General features: G+C 44.5%; 1 protein-coding gene across 9 annotated transcripts in view; it reads right to left on the bottom strand.

Annotated features, from left to right (window-relative positions):
• The window catches only part of htr2cl1 (5-hydroxytryptamine (serotonin) receptor 2C, G protein-coupled-like 1), a 53,852-nt gene that overhangs the window by 11,684 nt on the left and 22,698 nt on the right, over window positions 1-19,470 (bottom strand). The window lies entirely within an intron of this gene.

The raw sequence follows: 19,470 nt of genomic DNA, 5'->3' as shown, positions 1-19,470 counted from the left end.
CCAAAGTCAGACGGGGTAGGCTTCACTTCAAGCCGACCCCGAATGATCGAGCGCTATAGACAATGGAGGAATAGATTATAATACAGTTCTCCTGACATTAACACCCCCACCCCCGAGTGCCACTCATTGTGAAGTGTTCCTTCGCTGTCTCAGCATGTGGCGTAACCTGCAATGTTTCCCCTGCCATAAACGGGGGTTCACTGTAAATGCTAACAAGCACCTCTGAGAGCAGTGATGTCGGAACATGTCGGGTCAAAGGGCTCCTTTTCATCAGCACTAAGCCAGGCGGCCACCTAATGGACCGCACAGATGGACTGCCATTATACTGCCACGGCCGGCAGGGAGGGGCCGAGGGGAGGATTGTGAGAGCTTCTTTGCAATGCAGTCCATCTGGAACTCTGTGACAACAGGTTAGCCTCGGTATCCGAGACTTGACATCAAAGTGAACTTTGATTAGAAACAAGGCAGTATATGCGGCTCAGAAGCTTACAAAGCCAGCTGCGCCGAGAGGGACGATATTACGCAAGATAGGAGAAACATGACGAGAGACCACGCCACGCGAGACAGACATGATGCAAGATGACGCGATAAAGACGGCGTGAAGGACAAGAAAGCGGCGCTGTGGAAAAGACGGCCTGAGCAAAAAGTTGAATCGAGACAACTGGACTCATGTTGGTTATTAATGACGTTTTCACCTTTCATCCAAAAGCGCCTGCGCGTTCACGTCAATACAACATGACCGCACGCTTCGGCCAGGTTCACTGAAGATTGATTGACATTTGCAAAGCCCAAAGGAAAGAATCATGTATAAAGAAAAACAAAAAACATGGCTCTTTTAATGCAATATGGAACACACATTCGGCCAGGTGTTGGCAGAGCAAACAAGATGTCGAGGAATAGATTACAAAATCGCTTTAGGATGACGCGCAATCTTCCAATTACGCAACCTTTGCTGCGGCAAACAGCTGTGTGTGTGCGTGCGCATTTAGAAAAAAAAAAAAAGAATAATTTACAGGCTCCTGAAATAGTATTTTTGGTTTGGAAAGGCTGGAGGCAGCTTTGTGGCGATGCAACGCCAACAAGCACAAAGAAAGGCAGACGTGCACAAACGACCTTCAGGCTGCCCGCCGTTTCTCATCCCGCTCACGCCCAAGCCAATACTGACGTTCCGCACTGATTTGCGTGTGAATGTGCCGTTAAGCGTTAATGGCAATCGTTGCGACTCTTCGATACAGGCCACAGTTGTTACCTTTCCCACATGGATTGGGGGAGGAGGAGTGATGGAGAAAAGAGAAAGAAAGAAAGAAAGACAAAGAGAAAGAAAGAATGAAAGAAAGAAAGAAAAAAGAGAAAGCAAGAAAGAGAGAGAAGGAAAGAAAGAAGGAAAGAAGGAAAGAAAGAGAGAAAGAGAGAGAAAAAAAAGAGAAAGAGAGAAAGAAAGAGAAAGAAAGTAAGAAAGAGAGAAAGAAAGAGAGAGAAAGTGAAAGAAAGAAAGAAAGAAAGAAAAAAGAGAAAGAAAGAAAGAAAAAAGAGAAAGAAAAAGAGAAAGAAAGAAAGAGCGAGAAGGAAAGAAAGAAGGAAAGAAGGAAAGAAAGAGAAAGAGAAAAAAAAGAGAAAGAGAGAAAGAAAGAAAGAGAAAGAAAGTAAGAAAGAGAGAAAGAAAGAGAGAGAAAGTGAAAGACAAAGAAAGAAAGAAAGAAAAAAGAGAAAGAAAGTAAGAAAGAGAAAGAAAGTAAGGAAGAGAAAGAGAGAAAGAGAGAGGGAGAAAGAGAGAAAGAAAGAAGGAAAGAAAGAGAAATAAAAATAAGAGAGAAAGAGAAAGAGAAAGAAAGAAAGAGAAAGAGAGAGAAAGAAAGAAAAAGAAAGAGAGAAAGAAAAAGAAAGAACAAAAGAAAGAACAAAAGAAAGAAAGAAAGAATGAAAGAGAGAAAGAGAGAAAGAAAGAGAAAGAAAGAGAGAAAGAAAAAGAAAGAGAGAAAAAAAGAAAGAAAAAAAGAGAAAAAAAGAAAGAAAAAGAAAAAACGAAAAAAGAAAGAAAGAAAGAAAGAAAGAAAGAAAGAAAGAAAGAAAGAAAGAAAGGGACGCATCTGCTGTCGGGAAGTGTGTCAAGGTGCTCTTTGCCCTTGAGTGGGCAGCGTCGCCCTCTTGCCATCCATCCATCCATCCATCCATCCATCCATCCAGCTTCCACTTGGCCATTCAAAGTGGAGTAGAGCAGACGCTTTGTGCATTTCAATGCCGCCGCTGCTCCTCCTCCTCCTCCTCCCCAGCCCCAAAACAATTTTTGCCCTGCATGTAACGACTAGCAAACCTGAATGAACACACCTATGGGCCATTTATTTCCGCCAAGAAAAATAACAACTAGAAAATGAAAAGTTGGGCTTCCATGAAATGAAATCCCCAGTAGGATTTTGGCTTATCAATCAACCTCCAATCTTCATCTGTTGTTCCATGTAAAGCAGGCGCGCACACACTGAAGGTACTCGGGATTTCTTGAATGTGTCCCTCTGTGGACACTTCTATGGATGCCTTGCGCTGCATGAAAAGTCCCATTGGTTTGGCCGGCGTCCAGAATTTATCCGAGTAAGCTGAGGGGTCAAAGTCAATGGCGACAATGTTGAAATTTGTAGCGGTATCCATATTCAAAGGGGCACGCCAAGCTTTGTCATCTTGAAGGCTGACGGACGGCGCGCCAAGGTCAACCAAAAACACATTAAGGGAGTCGCCAGGCACCATTACAAAAAAAAAAAACAACGTTAGGAAAACAAAGAAGGCTTTAGCCGGATACGCATTAGATCACCCGATCAAATGGATCATCGCCCGTTATTTTTAGACTTTTGCATTCCGCGCGACGACAACTTTCAGCTGTGCTCATCATCAAATCCAAATAATCGATACAAATGCGTTTCGCGCAGTCACAACATATTGTGCTTTTCAAATGTAGCCGGCACGGACGATTGCTCGACATTTCCAAGCGGTCCCAGCCAAGAAAACGTCAGCGGATGGCGCGGACAAAAATGCTAAAGGTGACCCAGTCGGCCAACGCGTTTGGCTCATCATTCACACGGGAACTTTAAGGCGATATAGCCATTAAGTGCCTTTCTGAGGCGTCCATTAGCAGTGATGAGGGTCATCCGGCCCGCTGGCCCACCACCAAGTGTCACCCCATCATTTGCACGCCTTTGCTTTGCTATCCGATAGCAGGCCTGGCAGTCCATTGGACTGCCGTCACACACTTTGAGTTAGCCCCCCCTCCCCCAATCCTAATGTGTGAACAATGCGACCAGCTGCTTTTCCTCTGACCAGCTACGATTTGAGTACTTGTGAGCACAACGTATCGATACTTGAAAATGCCATTACACCTTGCAATCGTAATGAAAATGTGTTTTATTGTCATCGAATGCCGTTCCAAAACACAAAAGGTAAACTTGCATTGTACGGGACACAAGTTTCACCCAAGGTGAAATCTTTCAAAGCTAAACAAGCCGGAGAGGAAAATCAATCCAAATGAAGCCGACAAGGCCTGGAGGCGCTCGAAAGCGAGGGGCGGACGGGTCAAGGCAGGCGTAATAGGCGAGCAGAATTCCTGGAAATTGGCGTCGTCTGACTAGATTGTTAGATCGGCTAGCAAAGCTTAGCATGGGGCTAGGACGGATTAGCATATGAATATTCGTTAATCCAATTTGATGCCTGCTTGTATCGTTGTATTCTCGTTTTTGCTGCTCCGTGTTTTCAAGTAGCACTTGTTAAAAAGCCTACAATTACCTTAATATCTATTCCAGTTTCTATTAACCTGCCTATGCCGTTTCACATTGGATGTTAGCATGAAGATAGCAGCCTGTGGTCATGCAACGTGATACGGTTTTATTGAACGTCTCGTTTTATTGGATTTTCTTTAAATACAATGTTGAATTCTCTTTTATTTGACGTGTCAGTTTGACTGTCAACCTCAACTGATAAACAGTTTGAAGCACGCACACATTGCCACTTGTCTGAGGAACTGTGTGAGCGAGACGCTGATAAAAAGGCGCCAAGGAACATTTTCAAGAGTTTCTTTGAATAAGTTGAAATGTGCCCTCTAAAAACAGATGGGTTAAAAATAATAAACAATTTGGGGTAAAAAAAAAAAAAAAAAAAAAATGGATCCACTACTCTGGTCAATTTGACCCAACTTTCTGGGTTGTTTTTGCATAAAACAACCCCAAAAATATGTCGTTTTGTACAAAACGACCGCAAAAATTGGACTGTTTTGTAAAAAAAACAACGCAAGAGGGTGGGTCAAATTGACCCAAGTAGTGGATCGGTCCATTTATTTTGAACCCAACTGTTTTTCGAGTGGCATGCTCAAAGGAGAAGTACAGCCCTGTGTTTTACGGTCTCTCGATATGGCAGATGTTCACCCGTAGCGAGCGGGTCTGGAACGACTTCCCGCCGTAAACCAGAGGTTGACTGCGAGCGCACAGGCGTCTGTTTGACCTTCACGCTTTTGTGGATGGAGTAAGGGAAAACATAGAAGGATGGAGGCCGGAGGATGGACGAGGATGGAGGAGGAAGGAGCAGCCGGAGCATGAGAAGGACCGGAAAGCTCCTCCGGACCCACCCAGAGGCCGAAGGAGGCTAATTAACATGAGGGACACACAACCTCTCTCTCCTCTTTGCCTCACAGATAACATGCGCGTCCGCACGTGTGCGTGTTGTGAATCAATACGAGAGTCATCGCGTGGAGCCGCGACATCATGTCTCTCACGTTGAGAGCGTCAGCGGGCGAGCAGTCGTCGCAAAAAGCTGCGGCGCTCGGGTAAAGACTCGCACGCGGACGGATGGGCTGGATCGCATCCATGTCACAAGCACATTCAAGACGCCATTTTTTTAAAAACCGGTTGAAGACACATTTCTATTCCCTGGCTTTTTATCAGACTTGAAATGTTCGGCTCTTTTCCGGTGTCAATTGTACGTAGTGTTTTATGTTCATTTATTGATTAACACTTGTGTATTATGGCCTTTTTTTATTGTTTATTGTTTTGTAAAGTGCTTTGTTACAGCTCTAGCTGTTATGAAATGTGTTAAATAAAATTGTATCGTATTGCATAATTAGGCGGCACGGCACGGTGGGCGACTGGTTAGCGCGTCCGCCTCACAGTTCAGAGGTCGTGGGTTTGATCTGGCTCGATCTGGTTTGCATGTTCTCCCCGTGCCTGCGTGGGTTTTTTCTCCGGGTACTCCTGTTTCCTCCCACATTCCAAAAACATGCATAGTAAGTTGATTGGACTCTCTAAATTGCCCCTAGGTGTGATTGTGAGTGCGGATGTTTGTCTCTGTGTGCCCTGCGATTGGCTGGCAACCAATTCAGGGTGTCCCCCGCCTACTGCCCGAAGACAGCTGGGATAGGCTCCAGCGCGCCCCGCGAGACTTGTGAAGAGAAGCGGTATCGATAATGGATGGATGGATGGATGTATAATTAATGCCTAACAGCATTTTTTCCAACCACTTTAGGGACTTGATTTGAAAGCAACTAGCAAATTTGATTCCTGCTTAAAAAAAAAAAAAAACAAGGGAAGAATCATTGGAACATTTTTTGACATGACAAGAAAGAAGCCAACACAGTCAATGGCCAATGAACGGTGTCCATTTACATGTTACTATCTACATGTTGGACACGTTTGACCTTAGCTATGTGCGTCCGAGCTGCAATTGTTTTGTTGACCTCAACTGGAAAAAGAGTGCGCGAGAGCTAGAAATGTTAAATGCGTGCAGGAATGACACAAGTCAAAATCATACCAGGGATTTGAATTGGCCCAACGCTCAAGTCGGGAGGAGTCATTGGTTTCTCTGTTGACGCCCTTTTTTCAATGACAGGACACAATCGATTTTTAGGTCTGGTGGGTATCTGGGATGCACCGTTTGAAGACTCCAGAGAAGATCTGGAGTCGTGCTGTTTTGCATCCTGACCACTGGAAAGGTACCCTTGAGCAAGGAAGGCACTCTGGGAAAAGCAATGCTTCCAGGACACCCTGAAAAAATGGCATTCGGACGTTCTCGCCGACGATGTGTGTATGTCAGCTTTCCACCGCAAGTTGAACTGAGCTGCACATGCAGACTGCACCCTCCAGCAACGCAGAAATTAGTCAATCAATGAGCAGGGGGCTGAGTGTGCCAACGCGAATGCCAATTAGTCAATCGGTTGGTGCCTTGTCCAAAACGAGACATTGCAGACATCGAAAAGCCTTTAGAGGTCTTCGTTTGCATCACAAACATCTCAAATGGCAAACAATCGGAAACACAACCTTGTTGAATTCTGCAAAGCGGAATGTCATGATGAGGTCATGATGCAATATGGACCAAGATTGTAAAAAAGGTGTGAAACTGATGGATTACTACATCAATCAATCACTTCATCAATGGCGAGCCGAACATGACATGAAAAGCACACAAAGATGGACCGATGACACAAATTGTATTCGCTTGTGACACGCCAACATTCGCATCATGTCACCTGCTTGAAAACGCAATCGGTTCTTACGTCTAAGGAAACTTGAGTGCTAGCTCAAGATTCACAGCTGACTCCACTAAGCAGTACAAAGACCCCCCTCCCCTGAAAAAAAAGGTAAAAAGGACTGTTGCCATGGTGAATGCGCAGTAAAGTAAAAAAAAAAAAAAAAAAAAAAAATAGGAAGGAAAGAAGGTTATCTCCTGGAGTGCTCATGTGACATAAAGGGGGCAACAAGCTACATTTTAGGTGTGAGTTTTTTTTTTTTTTTTACGGCAATGCCAAGTGACAAGGAAAGATGTGGAAAGTGGCATCTCGCGTGTGTGCCGGACGCCCGCCCGCTCGCTCGCTCGCCCGCCCGCGCCGGCTTGGCTCGCGGCTTCCATGTCTGATTGTTATTCCTCACTCTGCTTGCTGATTGTTATTCGGCGCTCTTCACTGCTGCTGCAGCCATTCCGAGCCCTCCACCCGCGCCTCATCGTCTTTATCTCCCACCGACTCCATTATTTCTCCATTAAAATTCAGGATGACCCGTGTAATTGCCTCTTCGAGAGGGAGAAAAACACAAGACAATGATGGGGGGGGAGAAAAAAAAAAAAAAAAAAACCCGCACGGCTGCATTTGTGTGTGATTGTGCACGTCGGCATTGCCAAAGCCAATGATAGTGTCCGTCACATACAATCGACCGCCAGCGGCACACACTCCAACGCAGACCACTTGTGAGGACATTGAACGGAGCCGACCGGCGAGCCGATAAAAGCCAAGGTGCAGAATGAAAGAAAAGTGAGGATAAAGAGGTGCGAGGAGAGGTTCTCCGCAGTGCCGCTGCAGTCCAAGTCGCAAAGGCAACAATAAGCGCAAAGCTGCTTGAAAGGACTCCAACACATTTGCGGTGCCTCATGCTGGATGAGACAACAAAGACTTTGGAAGGGGTGGAAAAGTGAAAACGGAATTCCTCAAAGGCTTTCTTGTTCAAATGCCGTTTAATCGGGTTTTTTTCCTCTACTCGGTTTCTATGCTCACTTTGCCAGTGGCGTTGCTGCATGGTTTTGCGGGAATGACTTTCCGCAGCCACTGATAGTGTAGTGGTACACACGCCTGAGTTGTGTGCGGGCAGCGTGGGATCGATTCCCGCTCAGTGACAGTGTCTATGTGTGCCCTGCGACTGGCTGGCGACCAGTTCGGGGTGTAGTCTGCCTTCGCCCATTGACGGCTGGGATAGGCTCCAGCAATTCCCCGCGACCCTGTATAGGATAAGCGGTTTGGAAGATGACATGACATGACATGACTTTCCGCAGGCGTCTGACTGGGGTTCGTATAGCGCCACCTGGTGCTTTGGCATGAACTTGACGGACTGTCAATGAGTCCTCTATTTTGCGGAAGACTCCACCGAAGTGGGCGCATGTGAAATGCAGCTCATTTGTTGTCATGTGACTGAAACAAAGCCTTGGATTCGTTTTGCCTGTTTTCACTCGACCACCCAATTCTCATTTTCCTTGAGTGGAAGGAAGAAGTACGAGTCCTGATTTTCTGTGTCCCTCCGCAGATGCTGTGACTGCGCCACAACGATCCTGTCATTCGGAACAGTTGACATTCTCCCCTGGCCGACCCCCTGCTAACGTTCTCCAATGTCTATTCCTCCTCACTGCCACCACTTCCCACCACCCCCTCACCCTTTTGCTGCCAACAACCATCTCATTGTACCCGAAAAAGTGCTCCGTTTCGCTTGACCATCGAACTTGTTTGCTACTTTTTGCCCATTGAAGTCAAAAACTCAGTTTGCACAACATGAGCTATGGGAATTCAGGTGGCCAATCAAAACGCATTCACAGTTCATATGATATCACGATCTTAGAGCAGGGATGGGCAACTGATGAAAAACTGGGGGAAATTGGGTTGGGGGGGTGGACTCAGAATAAAAATGGGGGGGATCTCAAATATGAAAAAATATTGAAAAAAAAAAAAATCACATACCGGTATGCAAATCCTTGGGTGCCGAACTACGAATATGCAGGGGGTTGACAGTAGTTTTAAATTGTAATATCATTAATCACCACTAGACCGAAACCATGTCTTAGTTGCGCTTACGCTAGGTTTTATAGTGCCCTATACTACAACATGAGTGAGACAGACAATTTTTTTTGCAGATTTGGAATGATATGCACAACAAACATTGTACGTCAATCATTTTAAAATTGTGAGCGAGTTGGTGGGAAAAAAGCACAAAATGAGTTGATTTGATGTTCAGCAGTTTTGTGCCATCCTTGAATGGTAATTTTCATGCAAGAGAGCCTTTTGCACTAGAGAAAAAAATTGTTTCAAACCATTTGTTATTGGGTTTAGGATAGTTGATCTTCGATACATGCGTTGTGAAATATAATAATGAAATATATTGAGGGCACACATTTTTGCATGTATGTGCGTATTTTGTCCACATTTAAAATGGCATTTGGTTACGAAGTCCATGGTGCCCCCCACCCCCCCCAATCCCAGTGGCACTGATGAAAAATTGCTGCCCACTTTCAGCATTTAAGTTGCTCATCCCTGTCTTAGCAGATAAATTGCTCAATATGTGGCCACACATTGCCCTGTCTAATTTCATGACTGCAAATGACGTCGTTGAGCAAATGGTGTGACTCTACATATTATTCGCTCATTTTTGCCGGCACTAAAAATCGAAAAATTGCTATATACCAAGTCTAATGTATTCATATACTGTAGCCCTTAATCACAAGAAAGTCTCAAAGGGCTTCACATGCCCATGGCTGACAACATATGAACGACATCCCCCGATCTTAACTCCCATGTTACATCAGATAAGCATGTCGAATCCGGCCACGTGTTGACCCATTACCCCCGAAGTTTTATCCATATTGAATTCATGTGAAATGATGACGCAATTCAATTGTCCACTTGCATTTCTCTCCTCAGCACGTAGCTCAAGTAGCGTGCAAACGGTGAGCTTTTTGGACATCAGAGATCAAACGTGAGATATTTCGTTTCAAGGCCCGCATGTGGCAGAAAACGCACTAAAAATGATCTGCTGAGTGAACGGTCTCTTTGTACTTTGTACTCAGCGGATCACTCCCGATGTGCGGCGGGCAGCCTTTACCATCATCTTCTCTCGATGGTTTCGGAGCATTGGAAACCTCTCATGTCCTGACAACCAGCGCCAACTGCTAAAACACCCGCTGGCGTCGACCCAGAGTTCAGACTGATGAGGATGATGACCGAAGCTGGAAGGTTTTGGTGCTTTCCGTTCCATCCAAGTCAGTCCAGTGCACGCAAACAAGTTGGGCCTGACTCGCGAGTGCCGTCTGCTGGGCGCTGTTACATTTTGCCACGAGAAGAACAAAAGCATCGCCGATAACGAAACGGTTCTGCTCGCAAGAGCTTTTCCTGCAGGTGCCAGGCAAAGATGAAAGAAAGGACGAGGCAAAGACGACGGCCCCAAACGACACAAACGGCAATTATGGCAAATGTGATCAGAGGCAGATGCCACTGCGGGTTACAGAGGAGAAAATGACACCGTCATAATTATTTGACGGAGAATCATCAAAGTCGGCATCCTCGGTTTAAAAAAGCCAAAGTGAAAAAAAAAAAAAAAAAAAAAAATGGTAGTTATTTTGCCCGCCACCTCAGATGTGCGAGCAGATTCCAAAAACACCTTCCATCATTTTTGACAAGCATGTACAGGTTTTGCCATTTGGTCTGCTGTCACGTCACCGGCCATGGCCACCATTAATCTCATATACGATATAATTCATGCCGTATGAACAGTGTTTTAAAGTTATGAATGTTGTGTATTGGTCAAATAAACAAAGGCACAAATTGTCTTCTGACCTCTGCGCTTTTTTTTAATTTTTTGAAAGACAAAACATTTCTGGAAAAGGCTGCCATGGTTCCACTTGAGTTACATTCACGGTGCCTTCACTCACAAATGGGAAACATCAATATCAGACAGTGGAAAATGAAACCTAGTCCACGAAAAAAAAAAAAGCATGTGAGGTGTTTGTGAACAAATTGCAGTTTTATGAGCACAATAACTCCTGAACCATCATGTGTCTCACGTGTCCAGCATTCATTTCGGCCTACTAACGAGCACCCCATTTGCCTTCCTACTGCCACACAGAATTTAGCGGGTTCGTAAATCCACCAGTTAATATCTTCATTTCAATCAATTTGAAACGGTTGCAGCTAAAGTATCGAGTTGTAATTGAAAGCATTTTGATTGTTACTTAAAAAAGAGTTAAGTCCCTTGTTTTAACTCTAGTTACGCACATGATGCATGTTTATTATTGATGCGCTTATTATCATTTCTGTTTTTGTTTGTCCTCAACTTTTTTAATGCGATACTGTTGAGATGTCTTTTTAAAATAGTAGTGCTTTGCTTCTTTGCCTTGAATCAGAGAGTTTGGCTTTGCTCATGCACAGTATACTGTATATCTAGTGGATACAAATGTGCTGATTTCATATATACAGTCGACCGAAACACCGGTTATCGGCCAACATATCGGATATCTGCTTTATCTTTTAGACCCCGCTATCGGTATCGACCCCAAAAATCCCGGCCGGGCTCTACAGCACACACACGACACAGGTTGGTCGATTGTGCACCGCGCTGTGCTAAGTGCAGTGCGAAAAGGCCTTACCAGATTGGGTCCTATTGACAGCTACATGGCATGTATTTACAGTCCGTATGACGCGGGGCGCAGATGAGCTAAAATTGTACGCGTCTCCCTCGGATTGTTCGCATATGCTGCACTTTGACAAGAGACACCAAAAGCCACTTCAGAGCTGCCAGACTCCATCAGTCTAAATGTCGGCCTTTCAATACCTACTGGGGCCATTCTACAGCCAAAAATGGAATTTGTGTGTTTTGGAAGTGGAGTCCGGGACAAGCATTGGATGAAATGTGACCACGCTTGTGTTGGGAATCGCTCCCTATAGACTAACATTCAACCCCCTTGACCGCAGGCGGGGCTTATATTCAAGACCACCTCCGCAATAAGTGAAATCCGCCATATAATAACCTTTTGAAATATTCCCTTGGCTTGTTTCACACCCCATTCCAAATCCTGCAAGTTGAGAGTTTCCTCTTTTTTTTTTTTTTTCCCTTTCAAAAATTAAAAACTTTGTTGAAATGCACTGTTTGAAATGATTAATGCTCAGCAGTGTTTCAAATCATTTTACTGGTTGTAAAGGACATTAAATAGTCATTTGTTGAAATTGCATCATTAGGAAGTTGTGTTTGCTGAAATCAAAAGCTGTTTCAATTCAAAACATCCTAACGGGTCAAGTTCAATTCGAACAAAGGACGTCTTCTGTGAGAAGAAGCTTGAAACGAGCGAACGTACGGCACATTTACTCGCGCATTATTCGTTCACATCAGTCTTGCAAAATACACCAACTTTGGTCGCAAATGTTTACAATCATTAAGATATTATTTGTTAATGAAATGCAGTTCAACATTTTATTTCTCGTGTGTGTCTAGACTTATATTGGAGGGGGTGGTACGGGGGTGTTTAACTCATTCACTGCCATTGACGAATTTACTTTCTATTTACAGTCCATTCATTCAAACCCAATAAGTTATTTGTTTTTGTTTTTTTTCAAAGTTTTTCAAACGTTAAGATAAAAGAGGGTCTGAAAATGTCTGGCATTGAATGAGTTAAGGCCAGGGAACAAATATTTTTAATTTTAGCCAAATTCAGCCCCCCCAAAAAAACAATTTCAAAAAATAGCTCTTGACTTTGAATTTTGTGATCCGGTGTTTAGTGATTGATAAATTTACTCAGGTCTTCAACCCTCGTGCCCTGACCTAACCAGCTGTCTCAAATCTCTAATCAGCAGGATGGCCTGAGGAGGAGGGGCAAAACCGTCAAAGAAAATCATTCAAATTCCCATTAGCTTAATAAAGGTGGATAATTATCGAAGAATTAATACATAGGCTCCAACATGTCCACAAAATACAACTCCCAATGTTGAGCGCAGAGAGAAAGCGACCAGTCAGTGATTTCCAGCGCGGCCTCGGTGTTCACTCATTCGTGATTGTGACCACCTCCGGACGTCTCGATAGACCCGGAACCCTCCTGAGGTTGACGGGGGACAAATATGCATGCCAGAGACCGACGAGGGTTTCCCCCCCAGGCGATAGCAGGTCTGCACCCTGCCTCCCTGGCGCCCTCGCTACAATAACCGCTAATGCCGTCCTTCCCCATGCGTGACAGTCCAATCATTCATGCGGCCGGATGGACGGACGGATTAGGTGGATGGACGGTAAGACGGCAGCCATCAGGTCGGCGTTTGCGTGTGTCCCGGCCTCCACATTGCAGGCGCTGTGCGGTGCGCACAAAAACTACACACAGCATGCACAATGAGGAGACTGCAACCCACCGTTCCAGGGGCGCCGCGCGTGGCACAAACAACGCCAGACGGCTCTCATTAGATTGTACCTAATCAATCGGCCAGCGGGCCAACGTCATTTCAAGTCACTTGGCGCCTTTGAAAATAGAAACGGAGCATAAGCGCACGCGCGGCGCACCGTCCATACTAAATAGCCGAGCGGCCGACACTTAAGCCTTCCTCTCCTCGCTCCCCCAATAACAAGCAGCGCGCTGTGACAGGCGCAGAGATAAATTCCGCCCAATGTCCCACGCTAAGCGACACTCTCAGACTAATTGGAGGCCGTACAAGTGGAACGTCATCACCGTCAAGGACGAGTCAGCCTTATAAGAGGCAAACTTTACACAGTCGCTCTTACACTCCACCCGCACTGGGCGGCAAGGCTAAAAAAAATAAAACAGTAAGAATCCCACTACGATCACCATCCTGCCAAATGTTCCAAAAAGTGTTCGCTATATTGTAAGCAGCCGAGGCTACACTAAACAAAATGGTAATACTGTCCACACAGGATATGCAGAATTGGCGAGCAAAGATTTACAAAATGCCACTATGGAATTTGGAGTCAACTGTTTATGGAGTTAATGGCAAGAGGGAAGAGGCTATAGGAACTGCTTTTAGAGTGCAAAGTTGGATAGCGCCTACCTGAGGGAAGGCGCTGGAAGAGGTGGTGACCCGGGTGTGCCCTTGTCTTCATTCTTGAAATTAGTCTCGTAGAGTGGGTAGTGATTTTTTTTTTTTGTTTGGGGCAGTCTACTTTTAACTCTCGGACTTTTCTGTTGCAGCACCAAACCAGACTGTGATGGATGAACGCAGGACTGATTCAATAACTGCTGTAAAGAATTGTCTCAGCAGCTCTTGCGGCAGGGCCATGCTTCCTCAGCAGCCGCGTAAACACTTTAGAAACAAGTGAAGACGAAACGTGACATTTGGAAAGCCTACTCATGATTCTATTTGTACTCAGTAGTGTACAAATGCCTTAAAGAGGGAAGTCACCCCAAATATTTTGGCTCAGGTAACAGCCACTCACGGCTCAGCCTCAGAAAACAGGTGAGCCGTTATTGGTCGTTACCCGAGCCCTGAGCAAGTGTCATGTCATTTTCAGTCGACAGAAGTGACAAAATGGCCGCCCCCTGAGATGGCTGAAAAGGGCTGGATTTTGCTGCTGAACTCATATTCCACAAACACAATATTAATCAGAGTGTCATGTTTCAACTAGTGGGCCTGCTGGGAACATATTCTTGAAAAAAAATATGCTTGGGTTGATTTCCCCTTTAACTCATATTCCACAAATGCAATATTAATCAGAATGCCGTGTTTAAACTAGCGACTTCGACTTTAAGGCACCAAATGATTTGTTGTTTATTATTTCAGCTTTCGGGCAAACTCGTTGAATATTTAATGTTTGACATCCCAACTACTAATTGTGGGGAAACTTGCAGAATGGTGGATGAAAGCCCAGTGATTTGATGATGTATTGCAACATAAGTGAGCAGACACTGGTCCCCAACCATCATTTGGTACCGGGCCACAACAACTCCCAAATACTCCGACACACCCCACAACCATGTCAAACGAACATTACCCGATGATCATTGCAGCAGATTATATATGATCGCTATTAATTGTTTAATGTTGTGTGGGTTTAGGATATCCATCAGCTATCCATGAGGGTTTTTTCTTTTTTTTTTTTTTTACATTCAATAACTCCGATCCACCATCCACTAAAGTCGCTTTTGTACCCCGGAGCAAGAGACGTGAATGCAGGACTGAAAAATCTTGGATGTGGGTGTCCGTGTGCGTGTGCGTGCGCACGCGAGTATTTATCCACGCGTGTGCAGGTGTGACTAGCACATCAATAAATGACAATGAAGACGCGTTGTATATGACGCACGTGAACCAAAAGAAGACTTGGCACAGGCAAGTTGGTCACTCGCCCAATGGAAAAAAAGGTGAAAATTGCAGAAAGAGGACGATCTGATTAGAGGAGGAGGAGAGGAGACACAAAAGAAGTCGAGTCTATGTGAAGAAGAGGCTTCTGAAGTGAGTGAGGTGTAGGAGGAGGACCGGAGAGGATGAAGGCAAACAGAAGAAGAATGACAATTTGAGACGGCAATCATCTCAATGCAGCGACTTTGGTGCTCAAGAGAAGGGTGCGACCTTTGTGCTTAAAATAGTAACATATCCCACAATCCCATGCGGTCGATCGTAGTGGTGGGCAACTTAATCTTTTCGTTACCAACGCCGGTACACTGGTAAGTGTAAATTTTTCAATTAGTTTGCGTGACCACAAGTTTTTAGTGGACTTTGGCAATCGGTACCGATGGAATGCTAGTGATATTTGTATAGTTTCAAAGTGGCTAGATGGAAATGCTAGCGGAAGCCCGTTGTAACAGACAGGCGGACCGTCCGGTTACTATTTGGTCCGGCCGGAAAAAAAGGCGGATAGGAGGATGGCGGAAGGGTACCCCGGCTGCAGGTGGAAGGCGATAAACGGACTGCGAAATTTTAGTAAAATGCCCATGTCTGGTAATAGGCTGACATGCTAATCAAAATTAGCATGTACGGTTAATTATAAACCTTCAAACAACACACAGGGATCAAGCACCCTGGGAGTTGTATACTTATCTTCTTGTTTGATAACCATTAAGGGCATGGGAAAAAAACAGCACGTCCGCGTTTGAATGTGAAGCTTTCTCTAGAAAGCTAACCGACGGCAATGTACATTATGTGCCTTGCAACCATAGCAACAGCTAGAGGTGAGAAGGCGGGGTCGACAGCCAAAGTCGTCTTCGTTGTTCGCTTTTCTTCTGTCAAATCTGTTTTTTTAATGATTTTCTGAAGTCTAAAGAAACCTTTGAAGCCCGCCCCCCCCCATAACAGTCAACAATGATGCACGTGCAAGGCAATAATGAGAAATGACGCTTTGCTAGCGGGGCTTGCCCAGCAATATGTCCGACGGCAATGCATTGTGGGAAACGGTGATCAAAACCTTTCCTTCCTCGAACCAGAGCCGCATATTATAATAGCTTTTGTAGTTATTCAATCAAAAACTTGCACCTCCTAGAGCTGTCATTCCCTCTCACATTTCATCATAAGGTTTGATTGTGAAGTCAACTCGAGACCTCCGGCAAGGCCTTAACGTTTATCACCTGTCAAGTCAAAGAGCGAACGGCTTCAAATGACGCAATTGCTTCCCTCAGAATCAAGGACCAAAGTCCTTGGAAGACGAGGACAACGACCTTCTTGAAGACAACAAATGACAAGCTGACTTTATTACATATCAGTTGAATCTGATGTGGATCAAACTTTAATAAGAGAAAGTTTAAGGTCATCAGCACCCAACCACCAATCAACACAGTTGACTTTTTGCATGCAATCACTTCTCTAGGAAGATCAACAGAAGGGTTCCAAAGAATGCTTTTTTTCCCCAAGAAAAGATGCATTATGTGAAGTCTTTATACCCCCATAACAAACAAAGGCATCTTTTCCAGAATAAAATGTATAATACAATAAGCATAAAGTTGAATTTCTTAAAATGGCTTTTTATGGTATGTCTTTCTTCACTCATTAAATTAAAGTGGAAGTCAACTCAAACATATTATGTCAAGAATATATTCTATGCCCACTTGCGGAAACAAGGCATTCTGATAAATATTACGTTTGTGGAATAAGAGTTAATCCACCCGTTTTCAGCCATCTCTGGGGGGCGACCATTTTGTCACTTCTGTCGACTGAAAATGATATCACAGTTGCTCAGGGCTCAGGTAACGTCCAATCATGAGCAGTGATTGGTCGTTAGCTGAGCAACTGTGATGTCATTTTCAGTCGACAGAGGTGACAAAATGGCCGCCCCTGAGATGGCCAAAAAAAGGGTGGATTTTGCTCTCATATTCCATAAACGCAATATTATTTACAATGCTGTGTTTCAACTTGTGGGCCTGCATAGAACACATTTTTGACAAAAAAATATATTTGTGTTGACTTCCACTTTAAATAGCATAACTACACATATTTTGGACAAATATCCTCATACTCGTAAAATTAGGACTTTTTACCCCGACAAAATACCACTTCTCTGATTTGGTTTTCACCTTGCAAAACTTGTTTCTCAATACTGCAACATTGTAATTCTTCGAGCATTTACGTGTACTCGTGGTCGTTACGTTGAACCGAAATGAGGAGCCCACTGGAAGGGGTCCCTGGAAAAGGCCCAAACGCTAACCCCAACAAAGCGTCAAACAGGGCGGCTTGGCGCATCCCTTCCTCCATTGCGGCTTCTCACTGCTCCCTCCCTCCCTTCCTTCCAAAGTGTTGTACTCCCCCCACACGATGATGTCCGTTTCATTGCCATTATTTGTCATTGTTGCTTCTTCTCGCCGAGTCAATAAACAGGCAGAGGGACTACATATTGACGCGTCGGCTGCATTCAAGGCGAAGCAGCCAGGTTGCGTCAGCTAATTATTTTCAACGCTTATCTCTTCCCATTCATCAAAGGCGCTGCCGCCGCCGCCGCCGCCGCTTTTCCCTCCCTTCGCTCCATCCGTGCCCTCCTCCCAAGGTGAGCACATTGGATTGCACATTCCGTCACGATCAATCAGCCAACGTCTTGGTTTATCGCTGATTTTTATTCATGGTTATGGCACAGTGAGGAATTTGGCTTTAGCGGATTAAACGGCACCTGGTATTTAGAGTGTCGAAGTGGGCTAAACGGGAAGCTGAAAAGCAGCAAATCAGTAAGAGGGCACGTCAAGGTCGCCGTGGAGGAGACGGCAGGATTGGCCCGGGACAATTGTGCCCTTTCAAACGAGACTCACCTTACATTTGGTCACAGAGACCGAGTGGCCGGCTAACGGTCTTTTTTGCTAACGCTACAAAAAGGTTGCCGGCAGATTTGAGACAAAAATCAACTTCACAAATGTTAATAAAGGACAACAAATATTCGACATCTCTCACCCAGCGCTGCAAATCATCACCACATTGCACTCTCTTCAAACCCAACGGCAGAATCCTTCCTCTCGATCGACTTTTGCTCACCAACACGCATGCGCTTGGCGCACGAGGGAGCGCCGACGATAAACAAAGCGAAAATCAGACCATCATTTCTTATCTGCCGCGGCGAGCCTGCCGGTAGGAAAACATTAATCGCGCCCCGAGAGAGGTGAGCATGTGGCTACTCCACATCGATAAATCTTGATTGAAGTCCCTCGCGCCGACCGCTTGTAGCAAAGCGACAAAAGCTTTGCTGTTGCTAATCACCCGAGTCTGCTCCTGTGCTCGCGACAGGCACCAAACGTTGGCTTACAAGCCAAAACCTCGTCTGCTGAGAAAAACCTTCTGACCTGCATCCACTTTTCAAGCTTTCATGTTCATCTATCGTCCACTTTTTAGGATTCTTGCCTTTGGCATTTTTTTTTTACTTTCCTTTATTTTTGCTCCATCGATTGATTTTCTCCAAAAAATAACGCCAAAGTAAACCTTTTCATCCAAAGTTCAGTTATTTCAGATTCCTTCTTTGCCTTTGGAAAGTGTGTGTACAAATGCTACACGTGCCTAAACGGGACCATTTTCTGCAAATTCGATAAACGCATCATGCAACGGCCATCACAAGATGAACAATTGATCGTAAATACAGTAAAACGTCAATGTAATAGGCCATTGGGAGTCCATCTGACAGGTAGCGGGCGGTCGTATGAACACATTTTTTTTTCCCACCCCCGGGCTGCTCTTAAACACAAGCAGCAATGAATCAAGTCACCAGAGGCTTTTATTTTTCCTTGCAACACAATAAACAGGACAGCAAAAAAAAAAAAAAAAGAACAAAAAGCAGCCAAAGTCACACAAAGTTTTGGGTCGCCACGAGGCTCTGGTTTCTAAAGAGCCTTTTTCACAGCCCTCAATAGAACATAACATCAAATGCAACACACACAGTAAAAAATAAAAATAAAAATATGAAGTTGGGCGAAGATTGTCTTTCCCGCATTTTTAACAAAGAAATAAGAGTTGACAACTAATTTTCGTTGGTATTGTCCCCCAATTTAGAGATATAAATAAAAAAAACAACTCAGTAATTTGTTTTGGTGCAAACAAATTGCTTGCTTTGTTGTGCAGCTTTTAAGGAAAGATTAGATGACATTTTATTTTTCACAGCATTCAATAGGACATCACGAGGGCCGTAGCACAGAGCAGGTTGAAGCAAATCAATACAAAACGAATGTCAGCAAAAACCTTGCTTGAAGTAACAACATTTAAACACGTTTTGCTGATGATACGCTTAAGGTTGCATTTTGTCGTCGTCGTTTTTACCACGTGAGTCCACATAGTATTGCAATTGTCCAAACCCTTGAATCATAATAGCTACCTCTGTCATTTGCCATTTCTTAATTTACTTCAAAAGCCTAGGATTATTCTTTCATTGCATCTCCTGTTTGCCAAGTTGACTTATTTAGTAGTAAAAGTACCCAGGATCCCACTCATAGTACTAGCACACCATTAACGAGAGTGTTAATACCTGAGCTACATGAGACAGGTGTTACATAAAGCAACAGTACTCTTACTTGAGTGTAATTTTTGGCCACTCT

Source organism: Filicampus tigris, chromosome 2 (assembly GCF_054856515.1).
Source record: "Filicampus tigris isolate MCC_2025a chromosome 2, RoL_Ftig_1.0, whole genome shotgun sequence".
Taxonomy (NCBI): domain Eukaryota; kingdom Metazoa; phylum Chordata; class Actinopteri; order Syngnathiformes; family Syngnathidae; genus Filicampus; species Filicampus tigris.
The sequence above is the reverse complement of the archived record's forward strand: the minus strand, read 5'-3'. Positions and strand labels throughout refer to the sequence as shown.